Genomic DNA, 20004 nt, shown 5'->3' with positions numbered 1-20004 from the left:
TTGTGCATTGTTATTGGTTTTTCCTTGGTTTGGATTCCGATTGGGGTTTCCCCCAGCTAGTGCCCATAGAGGTTGTTGTTGTTTCCCCTTGCATAGGCTCTAGCATTGGATTATTCTTTCTTTTTTTCTTAGTAGCATTAAGTCTGTTATCCATGTTTAGTTATTAAAATGATTGTTTTTTTTGAGGGAGAGAAGGTTGCACTAAATTAACCCTTGTATTAGCATGTGCTGGTGGGTTATTCTGTTGGGGTGTTGGGAAAGGGAAATGTTGATTCCCTTGTCCTTGGTTGGTATATGTATTCTAGGAAGTGGAAACCACTTCTGCATTCCAAAGGGGGTACTAATTTCGGTGTGTGGAAGGATATGGGCCACCTTGTGTGGGAGGGTATTGACCACCTTGCCTGGGATGGTATTGGTTAACTTGTATAGTAGGATTGTACATAGGTGTACGCTGATAGGGATAATATCCTATGTTTTGAGGTGGTGCTGCTGCAAGGATGGCACCAAATGGTTGGCCACTATATGTATTTCTAGAGTATTGGAAGGTGTTTTTAGGTTGATTTTAGGCTATGGTCCCGATCATCCCATTCACAACACTAGATGCACCTAATAACTCTGGTTTAGAAGTTTGCAGGCAGGGTGCATATGGTATTATCTCCTAGCCATTTCTAAAAAGGTGGATTGAAATACACCATGTAGGATTAATTTTACCATAGTAAAATCAATTTCACCATAGGAAACAATTTAGTAAACTGTTTTTATTAAATTGTTTATGTTTAAAATTAAAAAACCCCATGAGAATAATTGAATAAATAATTATTTATTTAATTTCTCTAGAAATAATTATTTGATAATTATTTCTTAACACATTTGACTAAATCACCTTGGAATGATTAAATAAATCACCATTTATTTATTATTCCTTATTCTTATTTTTTGAATAATTGTTAAACCATTATTTAAAATTTATTTCAAATTCACACTTTTCTTAATTCTCATAAAGTGATTAATAAATCATTTTATTTGTTAATTACTTCAACCATTTTCTAATAAATATATTTGACCATTTTGAATATCTTTTCCTCTCCAAAAAATATAATAAAGTATTCATAACAGTTTGATGTTACATCTACTAGTCATTCGTCTACCCCCTTTGACAATGTCGACGTGAACCATGTCTCCCATGATGATGATTGGTTCAAATACTCCTTACTTCAAAACCAAAAATTTGAACCACATCCACCTTGTGGCTATTACATTACCACGTAATGGTTGGGTAAGGGGGCATCCACTTTTTAGAATCCAGGAGAAGCATTCTCCCCAACCCTCCTAGTGCATTTGGTAGTGTTGACTCTAGTACCATTCTTCTTCCCCATTTATAAGAACCTCTAGAGTATCATATCACTTCATATGACTCTAGGTATGATCCGCTTAATCATTCCTTCATCTTACATCAACAACCCAGTCCCTTAGACATTGTTTTTGGTCAACCACAATGTCATATTGGTGAGCGTAAGTTAATTATATTTGAAGCCACTCTTTGGTATGGTGACACCATGTATGCGAACCCAAAAATTCATTCCATTTGATTCATGTATTTATTTCCAAGTGAGATTGATAATCCACCATTTCCTTTCTCATACTGCATCCATCATATATTCTTCCCATAGGAAGACAGGCATAAACAATAAATGACAAACCATATCATCAAAATGTGTTTAGAGTCCATTATTCTAAATACATTCATCATGTCAATAACATGCTACATCTATCCATACAAAACTAGGGGGAAAATATTCCCTTTGATCTCCTCATCATCCTATGGAGGATCTCATGTCAGTTGGGATGAATGCTCGAATCCCTTATTTGCGCACTTGGAACACAATGGCACTCCACAAACTCATACATCTAGGGGAATCATTCCCACCATTGCATACTTAATAAGTACCTACCATCATCATACGCTGGGGGAAGCATCTCATGCTTAGGGGCATGATGGTACCCTTAGCCATATTCTCATTTAAGTCTCGACCTAGACCCCAACAATCTAGGTATGGTTAATTATCCTTTCATTCCTTGGATAGTTTTTCCTACTGGCATCTTTGGCAAGCCATATACACATCACATATCGTAGATACTTGAGACCATATATTAACACATTATACTCTATGTGATGCCACACTTACCACCTAGTCTTGTTACAGATCCATTTGGGCACATCACTCCCAACATTTAGATTAGTACTATTAGGGATCATCAAACTCTAATGCAGTTGCTACATTCCTTAAACAAGTCATCACTTTGAATGCTTCCTTCCCTGAAAGTTTCTTGGCTTGAAGCTCTCCAGAAATGCCTCAAGGGACTAGCACAACCTTGGTCAGGGGTAAATGCGCTTCAGTGTAGGTAGGCCCATGTAAGGGTGCATTTCAGTGCACTTAGGCCCACTTTGACTTGCACTAGGCGAGATTGAGAAAATCCTTCATAGGGTTCTAGGAATATTCTTATCTTCTGGACCATTCTAGAAGATCCCCACACTTATCATCTCCTATGGGCTTGAAATTGGATAGGGAATGAGTTAAGTAACCTCCTATCCTCTCATCCCTTCCTCCATAGAAACTAACTCTAAGTTTGGAAGGCCATTCAATACCCTCATTTATGAACAAACCACCTCCATTTTCCTATAAATTGAGCACTCATCTAAGTGATCAAGGGCTGGACTTTGAGAATTTGCAAGGAGATACTGTTGGCGTGAGGTTTGAGATTGTAAGAAAGTATTGCTATTCTGCAGGAGTGTTGTGCTTATGGTGTGATGAAGGATGGAACTCAAGCTGGAGGAGTGATATTGGATCGAACTTCTTGGTTGTAACTCTTCCTTCTACTTAATAAAGTTGTTTACACCTTTTCCCATATTCTTTTCTTTATGTATGATGATTATATGTTTAAATGCTTTCAGTTCCATTTATTTATAGTAGATAGATCTCTTGCTTTGATTCATTTTTATCCTCTGTTTATGATCGCAGGTACTTGTCGAGCGGATTAAATTCGAGAAGGAGCGATGGGAACCATACAAAGGAGACAAAGGGAAAGCGAAATATAACAAGTAGGTCCCTTGTCTTATTTATCTTTTATAGAAAAAGGATAAATGCTTTAAATATGTTGTTCTAGGTGTAGCTACCCACCTAGGGAAATTGTATTTATTCGTAGATGCAAAATTCCACATAACAAGTCCCCTTGTTTGACTTGGTGGGTGGGGATGATCTTGAAACTCCTCTAGTAGTTCATTCATGTATTCCTTTTTGTAACACCCTCCTCCTACATTTACCCAAGCTAGCTAGTCCACCAGGGTAAACATGTGATGAGAGGCCACTATGATGTGATTCAACTCCCCATGTACAATTAAAGAGGAACCGACAAAACAAAACTAAATCGACCTTCCACACATGCCACAAAATTGTCAAGAGCCAACCAAACCTTCCAGGTGACCAACCCCTGAGGCAACTTGACATTTTACTAATATGGACCCTCATCCACTCCCATGACAAGCCATACATGCGATTGAGGCCTTCTAGTTTCTCCCACAACAAGGCATGCCAGTGACTGTGGACCTTTTCATAAAGTTCTGAGCCAACAACCTCAGACTCTAAGCCACTTTTTCAGGGCTAGGTCTCCAACCACTTTCCATAACTTCATGAAACCTTTATAAATGATAAATAACATTGAAACAAGGTTAATAATGCAAACATTTGATCAATGACTTAACTGGACCCTTACTATCCATGATATTCATTCCTTCAGACATGTTACAAATATGTAATCTACAGGTCATAACAACATATTTGAGCATAGGGATCTTATAGTTATCTGAGAATCATCAAGTAGGACCAATATCTCCTCCCAATATTTGTATTATCATCTATTAGGTCATATATTAATTATACATTCATTTTCTAACCAAAACATGATGAGAGCCATACATCAATTATGTCATAAAACATACTCATAACCAACATAAATAAGAAGGATATAATAGCCATAAAAACCACATATGAACAAGTATATTTACCCATCGATACAAGAGGAAAGAAGATCTTATTAACATATGAAAAATGCAACCAAGTCTGGGACTTCCACATACCACCCAACCATGGATTGGCTGAACCAAATCTTTCTTTCAGCCAATCACCCACGTGCCATATTCCAAGCATGAATGTGGGATCTCATGAAACAACTCAAGAAAAACCAAAATAGGGCTTCTAGAGGCCAAACCACCTAAACCCTCAACCATTGATTCCACCTCATGGTCGTACATCACTAACCATTACCAGATTGGTCTCTACCCAAGTTGTTTAGGGCTTTAGAGCATTTGTTCCAACGAGGGTTTCTAGGAATAGTAAATCAACCCACAGTTTTTGTTGGAATTCCAGAGAATTTGTCTAACCAGGGCTTCTAGGACTAGTAACTCAACCCACAAGGGGCTTCCAAACTGTTTTTGCAATGAAGGCTTTCAGGACTAGTAACTCTACCCAAGCTGTTATAGGGCTTTTAGAGCATTTGTCCAACCAAGCCTTCCAGGAACTAGTAACTTAATCCACAATCATAAGGAACATGAGAACCAACCAGAAAAGGAAATAAAATACACCCACAACACCATGGCTATCCAGGAAATGGAAAGGCTAGGAAAATCCACCATCAATCCAGCCATTCCTCCATGCCAATGACATATCATAACCAAGAAACCACATGCATGTGTCATCCATTCCAAAACTAACAAGGAAATCATACATGCAACTTGGTACCTGTAAGAAAAACTAGTTGTAGTTGTTGATCTCAATGTCCTCTTGCATTTTCCTACTCTTCCATTGCCTTCTTGCTCCAAAATCCAAAGTATTCCAAACTCCTACAAAAGTGCTCCAAGAAAACTCTAAGTGTCCAAGAGTATGAGAGAGAGAATAGAGAGAGAGCTCCAAATCCAAACTGACAAAAGTCTAAGCGAAAGATACCAACTGATCCTCAACTTTTTTTATTAATGAGGCCTCTAATTTCTTCAATTTTCCGTTATTTTCCTTCATTTTCCTCCTCACATGCAACCTATGACCTTTCACCTTCCATTTCTCCCATTTTCCTTTATTTTCATAAATAAATGACAATTAATGCCTCTTTTCCAATGCCTTTGTCAATTTCCCATAGCCATAATAAACCAAATGGACACCCACTAGGATGTTTTTCCCACCATTTAGCTCGGAATATGTGTCTCATGCCCTTGGTCTTATAACTTTTACATGGATTTTTTACCAGGGTTGTTACACTTTCTTACCTTGATTCTTCACTGAGAACCATCCTTCCAAGAAGCATTAAGGCCATCCTTAGACAAATAAGGCCACCTACCTGAAAGTTGCAAATCCAGATTCTAATGGTTAGTTTCTTTTCTATGATATTTCTACGATCTTGCCAATATTTAGGGCCTTATCATCCTCTCCAACTTCTCCAACAACTTACTATGAAAATGCATTGGCTTTGGGGTAAAGAAGGCCTTTTATTGAAAAAACCTTAGTTTTTATGTCACCCATTGTGACCAAATTGTAGATTGGTTTGAGAAATTGTTATCATGGTTGGAAAGCTCTCATCAAGTTCTATAATGGATCTCTTTTTGTTTTTGGTAATTTGACACTTCACCAGGAAGCCATTTTTTCCATGGGGTCTCACTTTTCCACTTATCAAAACCAAATTTCTTCATGTGAGCCACCTGTACTCTGGTACCACTTTTCCTTTGCACTTTTTGAATAATGTGTAAACTTTCATCATGAGTAAGCATTATTTAATCATGTTTGTATAGTCCCCTTTAGGCATCGCCCATGTGGTAGCATTATCGAGTCACCCTTTTTTGTAGAAAATCTGTGATAGGTTAACCTGATAATGCAATATAAATCAAAGCAGAATACTCTAACCTACTTCTACTATCAGTTTGCGGAATCTTAAAGATCGAGCTAAAAAATATAACCAGAAGAAGAAGAATCAATGGCACAATACACATGAAAATACTTTGGGGAAATCCTGAGATAAAAACCCCACACTATTTTATTATCATACATGGTGGAAATACATAGGAATTATACAAAGCCTTAGCTCTCACATCTAGCCAGCTCTCAGTACAATCCTCACAGATGCTCACAGGAAATTTTGGCTTCTCTCCATCCTTCCTCTCTGCCCTCCAAGCTCATATTTCCTTGTGTTTTTCCTTGTGGATGATTAGCCTATTACCAAGTGGAAAACCAAACCTTCAAAACTGTGCAATCCTCAAGGATGAATCCTTGACTACATGCATGAGTTTTCACCATGAGAAAACACATGCAATTGATAGTACATTGTCCTTGAACATTAATATAAACTTGGTCTTTCTCAGAATAGACATGCATGAGTTTCTAATGAGGGAATCTTTAGTTAACTAGAGTAGCACTAGTTGAGTGCATTAATGCATCAACTGACTATTAACTGACTATTAGTTATTCAAACAGTTTGGAACAAATTTAAATGGACTTAACTCAAGAAACTGAGTTAAATAATTACAACTCAAATATAACTCAATATTATCTCCTTAATTTAAGGGATAACTCTTGGATGACTTCAGAAAGACTTCTAACCTGAATTTCTCCAACTAATTAATTTAAAATAAATAAATTAATTATTTCCAAGTAGTTGTTAAGACTAAATTTGATTTTAATTCACAATTTAATTCAAGGACAAATTAAATTGGAATATTCTTGTTGCCATATTTCAACACTCCCTCTCAACAAGAAAGGGATTATCTACCACCCCGATCCTGTCTCTATGGAACTCAAATTTACACTTTGACAATGCCTTTGTCAAAATTTTAGTATCTTTCTCCTCTGTCGAAATACACTGTAGCAACATGATCCTCTCGACCTATGAAAAGCCACAGGTGACAAATCTTACCTTATGCTTCTCTACACTACCATCAACAACTTGCTTTACCTTGTAAAGCCAATGGGAACTCACAACTGACTTGTTCTCCAGTCTTGGAACCACGTCCCAAACACTGTTACGAATTATGGAGTCATACACCTCCACCATAGCATCAACCCAAATCGGCTGCTGCACTGCTTCCTCAAAGGAAGATGGCTCGGTCTCAACACATCCCCAATAAGGGCCATGTATCCAGTGTACCTCTTAGGTGACCTCCTCTGTCTACACTGAGAAGATGGTGCTCCCACATTCTCTCTCGCATCCTCCAACAATTTGTTAGCTTCTCTTGTGCGCTTCTGCCCATCTTTGGAAGACTCTGCTTGAGTGGATGTCTCCACTCCTGGAACCTCTGCATGTGGCTGCTCCACATTAGTTTGAGGCTCCTCCTCCTTAGGAATCAACAGTTCCTCCACAACTTGTAGTTGGAGCTCCCTCTCAAGGGAAAATTGCATGGCCTTCTGCTCATCAAACTTGAGATCTCTATGAACCACTGTCCTCCGACTGGTAGGCAAGTACACCTGATAGTTGTGAGGTGTATCAGTGTACCCCAAAAATATCCCCAACTCTGTTGTCGGCTCAAGCTTCTTTTGTGCATCCTTTGTCACATGACAATATACCAATGAGCCAAAGATCCTGAAGTGACCCACATCTGGTCTCTTACCGGAGAAAGCTTCCTCTGGTGTCTTTATCCCAAGTATGCGATGCAGGCTTTTATTTTGCAAATAGACTGTTGTATTTCATGCCTCAGCCCACAAGTGAAGTGGTAGGCCTTGGTCATGCAACATTGCCTGTGCTTCCCCTACAATAGTTCTGTTCTTCCTCTCAGCCACCCGATTCTGCTGTGGGTTATGAGGTGTCGTCAACCCTTGTTTAATTCCTTCCACTACACAGAAGTCCTTAAACTCTTGAGAGACATATTCTCCACCATTGTTGCTTCTCAAGGCCTTGATATTCTTCCTTGACTCTTTCTTGACCAAAGCTTTGAACTCACAAAACTTTGTGAAATTTTGGTCCTTCTTCTACATGAAGTAAATCCAGCATTTACGAGAATAGTCATCAATAAAAATCACATAATACCTTTGCTTCGTTGTGGATGCGATCGAGAATGGTCCACACAAATCAGTATGAACTCACTCTAAGATTGCCTTTGCTTGATTGTCTCAATCATGAAAGGAAGACTTGGTGTACTTTACCAAGGTACATGTTATGAAACCAGCTCACAAAAGATAGAAAAGATAGATCAACGCCTTAGAATTCAGCCTCTTTGAGGGGGAAACCTCCTTTACATTACATAAATGAACAATTCTTGGATGATGCAAATGACAAAACCTCCTTTTTATATATAGGAGTCTAAGGAGTCACAATATAACCCAGCCGACCTAATAATAATAATATAAAGCCACAAAAATAACAATAGAGGTATTCTATGGGGCACAATAATAACAATATGGGGACAATAGGGGCACAACAATATTAATAAGGGATACAACTACAATAGTAATGGGGTAATCACTAGTATTATAGGGACCTAACATGCCCCTCTCCTTCAAAAAAGTGTTGTCCTCAACGCTTGAGTAGTTCTGGATGCTTCTGTATAAAATTCTCATCCTCCCATGTGGAATCTTCAGCGGATAAGTTCTTCCACTTGATCAGATACTTCGAAATTGATCGATTTCGTAGCTGTCGAGTTCTTGTTTATGTGACTGCTTCTGATTCTAATATAATTTTTCCTTCCTCGTCAAAATCTGGCAATATTGTTTGAACTGGGAGCTTGTCGCCTATAACCTTCTTTAAACATGAAACATGGAAAATTGGGTGCACTCGAGAAGCTGCAGGAAGCTCTAATTTGTATGCCATAGTACCAATATTTTGCAACACCTTGTACAGACCATAATACTTTGGTGATAATTTATTATCCTTCTTAGCTTGCTTGAGGGACATTTGTTTATATGGTTGTAGCCGTAGGAATACCCAATCACCTACATCAAAACTTCTTTCGCTGCGATGTTGATCTGCCTATTGTTTCATTCTATTCTGTGTGAACATGAGGTTATCCTTTAAGAGTTGGAGGACTTGTTGTTGATGTTCAATGTGATGTTCCACTGCTTGAACCTTAGAATTTTCTCTTAAATATGATGTGATGGATGGTGGCTAATATCCATAAAGTTCCACAAATGGGGTCATTTTTGTTGTTGTATGGAAGGAAGTGTTATACCACCATTCAACGAAAGGCAACCATTTGACCCATTGTGTTTATTTATCAGATACAAAGCAATGAAGATATCCTTCCAAAAATTTGTTTACTATCTCAGTTTGCCCATCAGATTGAGGATGATAAGATGAGCTATGAGCTAACTAAGTACCAAGACAAGAAAATAATTCTGTCCAAAAATTTCTAGTGAAAATGGGATCTCTGTCACTTACAATAAAATTTGGGTTTCCATGTAGCTTTTGAATTGTTTCCATAAATGCAGTAGATACTGTACTGGCCTTAAATGGATGTGATAATGCACAAAAGTGTGCATACTTGGTAAGTCTATCAACTACCACCATGATGACACTCTTTCCCTCAGACTTGGGTAAACCTGTGATAAAATCCATTGAAACCTCCTCCAAACGTTGGCTTGGAATGGATAAAGGTTGTAATAGACCCGGGGTCTTAATTGTTTCAACTTTATTTTGTTGGCAAACTAAAGATTCCGCCACAAACTTTTGAATATCTGATTAAAGGCCATCCCCAAAAAAATTACTTCTTAACGCTGTGATAAGTTTAAAAATCCTGAGTGCCCTCTTAAGGGAGAAGTGTGCAATTCCATAAGAATCTTTTGTTGGAGTTGGGAATTCTTACAGAGGTATAAGTGATCTTTGTACCATAAAGAATCATTTTTCCAGCTAAATGTATCAAATGTACTGGAATCTTGTTGTAACTTTCTGTTGAAGCCCCGAAAATCGGGTCGACAACAAGGGGGATACCCACCCGGCCCGGACCTTGGTTGGCAACTCCTTATCCGTTTGGTATAGCGGGTCCGACTAGGGATAATGGGACCAGTTTCCCAATCTAAGGGTGTGTGTGTGTGCAAAGTTGGATGATGCTAATCTAAGAGTTCTAATCTAAGTTACTTTAATCTAATTCTATGCTATTGTAATCTAATGAAAACATCACATCTAATCTATGCTAACCCGGGGTGTATTTCTTCTATTATGTGATCTAAAGAGATTTCAAACAATAACTGGTAATAAAGATCATTCAACTATCATAAGAATGGAAATCAATTAAGATGAACCACTTTGCATAAAAATTTAGGCAAAACAGTTGTGAACAGCATATCGCATAATAAGTTATTCATATATCAAACATAAATAAATGACTCCACCATACAAAAGTGCCAAATGGTAACTCACACATTCATGCAATAACATATAAACAACTAAAAACTGTATATCACTTTAAGAATATAAGCAGAAATAGCCAAGAGATAAAAGTACCATTTATGACTGGTCCTACTCATAAGCTTCAAGTAATAATGATTTATCTCTCCTTGTTCTGATATCTACGAAGAGTACAGAAGTGCAACATCAGTAGCAGATATCAAATGCAAAAATTAATAAACCTTGAACCATTCATTCATCAAAACCTCCTCTGAGGGTGCAGAAGTGCATGTTCTGAGGACAAGTTTTTGACAAATTTCCGGACCCTTCTCCAAATGCATGAGAAGGGTTTAAATACTGCTAACTAAATAACTCAATTACATAAATTTCGGATACGGTTTAAAATGACTGCCCTTTATCTAAGCAAACTTATTTCTAAAAATTGAATCTAATTTCTAACTATTTCTGCATTTGCTCCTTAGTGCTGTGAGCATGCAACATTTACCTGGGAAGAGTCGACTGGTCGTCTTTTGCTTTTGTTTGAGCTACAAAAATAGAAATGGCAAGCGCTCGCACCTCTTTTGAGTAAACTAGAAGATATTTTTGAGAATCATCTTCTGGTTGGGCGAATTTACTGCGTGTATGCTTGGTAACAACCCAGATTCTTCTTAAACTGCCTCTACTTTTGCTATCTCGACTTCCGGACTCGTGGATGACTAAGCGAGTTAGGGACTTTGCTTTCTGAACAATTTTCTTAGCGATGCGCGATTAGAGCTAGGCGCTAATCGCGCATCAAAACTGCCTCCGTTCTTTGATCCGGGCCTTTTTGGTGCATTTTCCGCCTTCAACGTTTTTTCCTTTACTGGGCATGAGCTTCAGAATTTTGTAAACATGCTGCTTTTGTGAGTTTTTTTTGACCTTGAGTGTCGGATCGCTTATTGATATCAGCATTTGTTCAGTAACACTCTAAAATTTGCGTTTCTGTTGCATGCGGCATCCGTGTATGAGGGCATCTCTTCTCTGTTCTCCAAGCATTGACGCTTTCCCTTTTTCCTTAGATGTTTCCTACACATTATTTCATGTTGTTCCCTATTTTTTATTCCTGCAGTTCACGCAAAGGAAAAGAGTAATGATAGTAAATTTTGACACGAAAGCTTTAAGCTCTATGAATGTATAAAATCATGACACCCACAGTGAACTGACTCTTCGAAAAACACAAAACTGTCCTTCATGAATACTTTGGTGTACATTCATTAATCTTCTTTAAGGCGCGCACCCAATTTTTGGTTTAGGGACAACTTTTCTTGAACGCTGAGCCGAGGAAAATTTGCGATGGGTGATTTCTGCGACTCGCGGATCGCATCATCGCAAGATCGCAGATCACATTGATCGTAGATCACATTTATCGCAGATCGCAGTTACCGTAGATCGCAAGATCGCAGATCGCTTTTATCGCAGCATCGCAGATCGCTGCAATTTGTCAAGTTATTCGTGTGCTGTTTATGCGACGTTGCGATATGCGATATCACATATCGGCCATCGGAGATTTTATTAAGATTATTCATTTATGGGCGCTTCTTAATTTATGCGATGTGATGAATTTAGCGCCGCTTCTTAGTAGTTGTTTTAATGTGCTCATAAAGAAATGCTTCACTCTTCTCCGTGTGATGTATTTTTGAGGAGTATAATACAAATTTTTTTTTATAAAATCTTTTTGGATTTTTTACTAAGGGTCCCCACTTCTTTAGTGTTATTGCTAATACTAAAAGAAGTAGGGGGGTTGTTGGTGGTCACAACAATGGCGATTCACTTGGAAGAACCAGTTATCTCTGCTTTTCTATTGAATTCTTTAAACTTCCAAAACAGAAAAATTGTCATAAATCTAAACTTTGTTATGGACAGATAGAGTACATTATGCCTCATTCTATCAATGATATTTTGTTTCAACTTCTTTCTTTTCTAATTGTTTTCTTCCTCAGGCTTGTCCTTGTATCTACATCAGCCATCACTTGGTTATGTAAAGATAAAATAACGTCTTCTCTATGTGCTAGCCTTAAAATATGCTCGTTTTCCGTAGGTAGAGCCTCTGCTGCCAGTAGGCGTCCATAGCCTCGACAGGGTTACCTGTTACCCAGCAATGATCCTTTATCCTGTTTAAGGTTATCTACAACCCTCAAAGAAAAATCCATTTTGACACTTTTTCCTTTTTTATTCTTAAAGAACAATGTCTTGGTTTGGTAGCCAAATTATGACACAGTCATTCACTTGATTTACACTTTTGCTGAACAAGCTGGCTCGTGATGAGACCCCTTGTCTTTTGATTTCAATAATCTTGAGTCATTGCCCTGTTTTGATGGACAGTGTTTGGCAAAGTCAGCAAAGTTATAATATCTGTGATCATGATAAGCCGGCTCGTGATGAGACCTCTTATTCTTTGAGATATAGTGTTTCTTGGATTGTCCCTCTGAATGCTGCGATTTTCTTTAACAGGGAGGATATCATTGTTTTCCTTAAGAAAGCTCTGGACGACAATAATAGAGTTTGAAAATAGTAGTTTTACAGAGAATCTTTATTTTGTTATTGATACCTTTCATTGTGCTGATATAAAACAATTCCTTCGCTAAAGGTTGCTTTCATAAAATTTTTTTGAAGTTGAAACTAATATCATATCTAGGCTAAAGTTTTTAACTCTATCTGTCAATAATAAAGATCAGATTTTCAAAAATTTTCTATTTATACAAGTGAAAAGCTCAAAATCTGAAAGAGAATTGGTGTCTTTTCGCGAATACCGATAGTAACCATTAACAACCGGTTTTATTATGAAAAGGGAAAAAAGAAAAGACAAAACTACTCTACAAAATAGAAGAATAATCTTCTATGGAAAATATATTTTAAGGATTTGACCATTAACAGGCAAAGAATCCCTTCTACCTGCTAGATCTTGTAAGACAAACGTTGATGGACCTATGACTTCAACAATCTGAAAAGGACGAAGCCACATCTTTTGAAATTTTGTATGTTTTCCCTTTTCTTCATGAGCCTTATCCCATTTTAAAACTAAATCTCCCATCTGAAAATTTTTTCTGGTCATTTTGTTTGAATCAAAAGAGGATCTTATTAGCGCTTGATGATGAGCATGGGTTCTTTTAGCTTGTTCTCGTTGTTCTTCTAATTTGATTATTTCCATTTGTCTTAGTTGTATGGAGGAAGTAGGTACTTCATCAATGTATTGTATTAAAGACAAGGAGGGAATGACTAAGTGAGTTGGAAGAACTGTTTCTTTCCCATAAACTAAATTAAAGGGGGAAGTGCCGATCGAAGCTTTTTTTGTTATTCTATCTGCCCATAAAGCATTTATCAAAGCTTTATGCCAATTCTTTTGGTTCTGGTCAACTGTTCTTTTAATAATCCTGACCAGGTTTTTATTTGTTGACTCAGCTAACCCATTACCTTGCGGAGAGTAATTGGCCGAATATTTTAGTTTGAATCCTCTTTTAAGTGCAAACTCAGTCATTGCATTTCCAGAAAAGTATGATGCATTATCAAACATTAAAGCCGTTGGCAATCCAAACCTAGTGATTATAAATTGATCTATGAATTCGATAATATTTTCAGAATTAGCTGTCTTGAGAGGAACTGCCTCTACCCATTTAGTAAAATAATCTGTTGCCGTGAGGATGTATCTATGCTGCTTAGAAGAGTGAGGAACGATCTCACCTATTATGTCTAAGCCCCACTGGCTAAATGGTTGCCCGATGTTTACCGGTTGTAGTGGCAGGGACGGCTTCTTTTGTCTTCCAGCAGTTGTTTGGCAGACTTGACATTTCCTCACGTAACTGTGTGAATCTTTGAACAGCGTAGGCCAGTAATATCCTGCACGTAAAATTTTATGTGCAGTAGCGTCTCCAGCATAGTGTCTGCCTGCTGGTCCATCGTGGAGTTCCTGCAAAACTTTTTCAGCTTCAGTTTTTTCAAGACATCTAAGAAGAACAGAATCTTAATTCTTTCTAAAAAGAATATCATTTATGAGCTGATATTGTTTAGCTTTCAATCTCAGAGCTCTTTTCTTAGTGTGATCCAGGTGTGATGGAGCATACCTGTTCTTAAGATAATAAATGATATCAGCATACAATGATTCTGCATTGTTTAGGCTTACCTCACACATTTGTACCTCTTCGGATGAAATTTCAGGGATTTGCGATGCTCCAGCCAACATCTTGTAGAAGCCTTGACCTCTTACAATGTTTGCTGGTTTGATCTCAAGATCGTATTCCTGTAAAGCAGTGATCCAATTTTCTCTTTTCTCGCCCATATCCTTTTGTACTTGAAGATTTCTTACCGCTGGAAATGGTACTATGATCTTAATATGGGTTTTGAGTAAGAAAGGTCTGAAATATTTGACCGCTTTGAAAACAGCATAGGCCTATTTCTCTACGTCTGAATAATTGAGTTCAGCACCTTGTAAATTTGAGCTAAAAAACGCAATTGGGGCTTCTGTTTTTTCTTGATTTGCTTGGGTTAGAATCGCAGCATATGATCTCTCTGAGGCAAATGTGTATAAAACAAAAGATTCTGAAAAATTTGGGGTTGCTAAAGATGGAGCATTAATAATAGCTTGTTTGATCAGGTTGAATGCTTCATGTTCATCTTGACCCCATTTGAAAATTGAATTCTTTTTAATCATGGTTTGCAAAGGAGACACAATTCGTGAAAAATCTGGTATAAATCTCTTTACAAAATTGATTTGACCAAGGAAAGATTGCATGGATTTTTTATTATGAGGTAGGGATATTTCAGAGATTTCTTTGATTCTGTCAGGATCAATGTGAATGTTGGATTTTGACACTATGAATCCTAGAAGTTTTCCTTCACTTAATGCGAAAAAAGATTTGTTTGGGTTAAGTGAAATCCCATACCTTAAACATCGTTGAAAAATTTGTTTTAAATCTCTGAGATGGTCGCTTCACTTCTTGGAATACACTGTTATATCATCCAAATAAATCACTACAGATTTGTTGACTAGACCCTTAAATGCGATGTCCATGGCTCTTTGAAATGTAGCGCCGCATTAATCAAACCAAATGGCATCTTCCGATATGCATATGTGCCCCATTTAGTTCTGAATGTGGTTTTCAACTGATCATTGGGATGCACCAGCACTTGATTATATCCTGAAAAATCCGTCCAGGAAAGACATCAGTGCTAAGCCTGCTATTGCTTGTAATATCTGTTCCATAGGTGGAAGAGGAAAATTGTCTTTTTGATAGGCTTTGTTAAGATTCCGAAAATCGATATAGATTCTAATATCTCTGTTTTTCTTTCTAACGAGTACCATATTGGAGACCCATTTGGAATGTCTGACGGGGAAAATTATTCTGGCTTCTAATAACTTATTTAGCTCAGTTTTTATCTGATTTTCTAAATTGGGGTGGATCTTTCTCAGTTTCTGTTGGACAGGTTTTTCGTTGTCAATCATAGGAATAGTGTGTTGAATGATAGAAGTGTCGTACATCTTCAGCTCATCGTAATTCTAGGTAAAAACATTTTTATATTGTCTCAAAAGACAAATATACGCTAGTTTTTCTTCAGGGGCCAGGCCTATGCCTAGATTAATGTTTTGTGGTTTATCATCGGTTCCTAGGTTTACTAATTCGTAGTTCAGAGTTGAACTGTAGAGCTTTGAATTGGTAGACCTTTTAAACCAATTTTTCAAATCGTACAAGTCTTCTAACTTAACCACCGATTTAGGTATAGCATTATCAGTGCTATTTTTTTGTGTTTGTCGATCGTGATGGTCTTTGTCAATTATCTGATTGGAGTAGGATCCTTCAGAAGTTAGGAAATTTACAATATCAGGATCGTCATTGAATACTCTCCAATTTGTAATGTTGTTAGGGATGGATGGTCTAAAGATTAATTCTATTGAGAATCTATCTGGACTAAAATCTTCGGAGGGAATAAGCCTAGAGGCTACATTAGCCAAAATGTCTACGCTCACGTTTTGGAGTCTCAGGATTGAAGAGATATTAAATGCTATGAAATGCCCAGTCAGATCTTGTACTAAAGATTGATAGTGTTTTAAATGACATGATAGACAATGTATAGTGTTACGTACCTGTTTGACGATAATCTCAGAGTCTCCAAAGACCTGAAGATACTTGACTTTTAACCCGATTGCTTTGTATAGGCCTTGTACCAAGGCCTCATATTCTGCTGTATTGTTTGTGCAATTGAATTCGAGTCTGCATGTAAGCATGGCCTTGTTTCCTTCTGAACTAATCAGAACGCATCCTGCTCTTGTTCCTTCGTTAGATTTAGAGCCATCGAAATATAATTTCCAAAACAAAGATGTATTTACAGGTTCATCTACAAAAATAACACACTTTGAACTATCAGTTTGGGAAAAATTTTCGGCTTGGGACAAAATTGAATTTTCTAAGTAAGGTGATGGGTGAGCATTGAAATTACCAAGAAAAGAATCTACCAAGTAATTGCCTATGATACTGCTGTTATACGATACTGCTTCATTTTCTCCCTCTAATTCCGTTACTATGTACTTCTGGTGTAACTCTCATTCAACCTTTATCTGATTCGGTTTACCATTGTAGGGTAACCACATGTGCGACCAGTCGGTTGCAAAGTATCCGTGGAGTTTCTCGGACCAATCCCTGCTAAGAATTAATTCATAGAATTCTGGTATATCGGCCACTAGAATGTCAATAACCTGACATGCCTTCGGGTTAGATGACAATCTTATGGTTACTTGATTAATTTCACCAATCACTTCGACTTGAGATCGATCAAGCTGAACTATACGCACTGCGGATTTTTGTGGTTGAACATTTAGCTTAGCACATATTGATCTGGGTAAAATATTTGAAGAAGCACCAGAATCTACCAAACAATTGTGCACATTTTTGTTGAAAATCTCGTAAGTGAGAAGAAACGGGGGAGTGTGAGATCTTGATCTTCCTCCAATTAAGGTGATATCATTTGGATCAATCTTATTAATCGCGTTAGTTGGAGGTCTTCCCATGTTATGGGAAGCTTGAGAGAGTACAGCGGAAGGCAAAGGTACAATAGGCACAACATGTAATTCTTTCATCATTATCTTCTGTTGATGCTTCAATTTGCTCAATTCATAAAGGGTAATATTAGCCCTAGTCTTTTTCATGTCATCTACAATATTGTACTCCATTTCATCCGACACTATCAGTGTTTTTGATGGAGTTGTTTGATCTGCTCGGACTGGGCTAGATTGAGTCGCTTTAGTTGTTGTTTTCTTTGTTGCGACTTTATCTTTTGTTGTAGGGCTTGCGCCCTTCTGCTTAGGGGTAGTTTGGGGAGGATCAAGCTGATTTTTGCTTCGTGTGCTAACCGGAAATACTTCTTGATCCTCTTCTTGCGGGAGGATGAAATCCCACATTCCTTGTAATTCCCCAACTTCTTCGTCATCGGTTTGCCCTTCAGTGGCACTTTCTTCTTCTTCCTCTTCCTCAGTTTCAGCATTGGAGATGGCATTGGGTGGTTTTGCATCCGTTGAAGGACCTCTTTTAAAAGTTCTGTAGGGCTTTTTTAAAGAATTTTCTGCTACTTGTTTTTTTATGTCAATCATCTCATTAGGCATGGTCTTTATACTTTCTGCAATCCTTCCAAATCGAAAGGGTCTTTTGTTTGTTTCTTCTTGGAGTCTTCCTTGAAGGTGACTTTTTTAGACTTTCGTTCCTCTATCGCGGATCTCTTTTCCAGGGCTATTACGCGTTTCTCTACTGTTATCGCCTCTGTCATGTTTTCAACTAAAGTTGTTTTATTTGCTCTATCCATGAAGATTGCTATGTTTGATGGTAAAGCAGTAATATACCATTCACATCGTACTTCTTCGCTGGGTTGGGAAGTAGTAGGAATTTTGTTGAGAATTTTATTGAACCGTAAATCGAAATCTTTGATAGGTTCTCTAGCTTGGGCCTTAAGATTGGATAGGTCATTGATTAATGTTGCTGTTGATCTGTCATCACCAAACTTGATAAGGAACTGATTGTGGAAGATATCCCAACTTGTGATAGACCCGGAAGGTAATGAAAAATACCATGACGCGGCTGTTCCTTACAGTGTGTAGGGAAAAAGACGAACAACAACATCTTCATTAGTAACTCCGTTGAGATTGATAGAAAGCATGAAATTTTTTATGTGTTCTTTTGCTAGCATGCCTACTTCTGGATTGAATTTAGGCAGCCATTTCTCAGGATGGGCTGGTATTGGGCTCAAGGGTGCAGGCATCAAGACTGCCCCAGGGTTGTTCCATGGAGATTGGGCCATCGTTGAGCTGCTAGTAGAGAAAAGTGTAGGAGATGATCTCTGTGGTTGGGAAGATGAGGATACTATGATCATGGATGATAGAAGGGGGATTGTGGTAGATGGATGGATGATGGTTTGGAATGGAGGTGTGGGTGGTTGACTTCGCAGTGAGGTATTTGAAATGGGCGATGTAGACGAAAGAGTCTCACTGTCAGACTCTTGTGGTGATTTCCTCGCTCTTTTCCTGGTGGGAAGAGGCAACTCAATTGGCTGGATGCCAAATTTTTCACTTTTCAATCTGGTTAGGGGATGAGCAGGATTGTACTGCGAAGTCACACTGCTTTGAGATTTATCAGACCTCTGAGGGGAAATGGAAAATCCTTGAAGTTTGTGAATCAGAGATTCGACTCCAGGAGGTCTAATGGTAAATTGGTCTAAAATATTAGGGTGTGTAGCAACGATTGATACTCGAGCGACTTCCGACTCTGGATTTAAATATACTGGAGAAGTCGGGGGAGATGATAAGGGCGATTTACTCTCAGAATGGTATTTAGATTTTGATTTAAGTGCCATTCATAGTTCAGGCCCTCCTTCTAGCGCCAAATATGTTGAAGCCCCAAAAATCGGGTCGACAACAAGGGGGATACCCACTCGGTCCGGACCTTGGTTGGCAGCTCCTTATCCGTTTGGTATAGCAGGTCCGACTGGGGATAATGGGACCAGTTTCCCAATCTAAGGGTGTGTGTGTGTGCAAAGTTGGATGATGCTGATCTAAGAGTTCTAATCTAAGCTACTTTAATCTAATTCTATGCTATTGTAATCTAATGAAAACAACACATCTAATCTATGCTAACCCGGGGTGTATTTCTTCTATTATGCGATCTAAAGAGATTTCAAACAATAACTGGTAATAAAGATCATTCAGCTATTATAAGAATGGAAATCAATTAAGATGAACCACTTTGCATAAAAAGATAGGTAAAACAGTTGTGAACAACATATCGCATAATAAGTTATTCATATATCAAACATAAATAAATGACTCCACCGTACAAAAGTGCCAAATGGTAACTCACACATTCATGCAATAACATATAAACAACTAAAAACTGTATATCACTTTAAGAATATAAGCAGAAATAGCCAAGAGATAAAAGTACCATTTATGACTGGTCCTACTCATAAGCTTCAAGTAATAATGATTTATCTCTCCTTGTTCTGATATCTACGAAGAGTACAGAAAAGTGCAACATCAGTAGCAGTTATCAAATGCAAAAATTAATAAACTTTTATCCATTCATTCATCAAAACCTCCTCTGAGGGTGCAGAAGTGCATGTTCTGAGGACAAGTTTTTGAAA

The sequence above is a fragment of the Pinus tabuliformis genome, chromosome Q, assembly GCF_031772625.1.
Source record: "Pinus tabuliformis cultivar Carrire ecotype Pingquan chromosome Q, CPIR1, whole genome shotgun sequence".
Classification (NCBI taxonomy): domain Eukaryota; kingdom Viridiplantae; phylum Streptophyta; class Pinopsida; order Pinales; family Pinaceae; genus Pinus; species Pinus tabuliformis.
The sequence above is the reverse complement of the archived record's forward strand: the minus strand, read 5'-3'. Positions refer to the sequence as shown.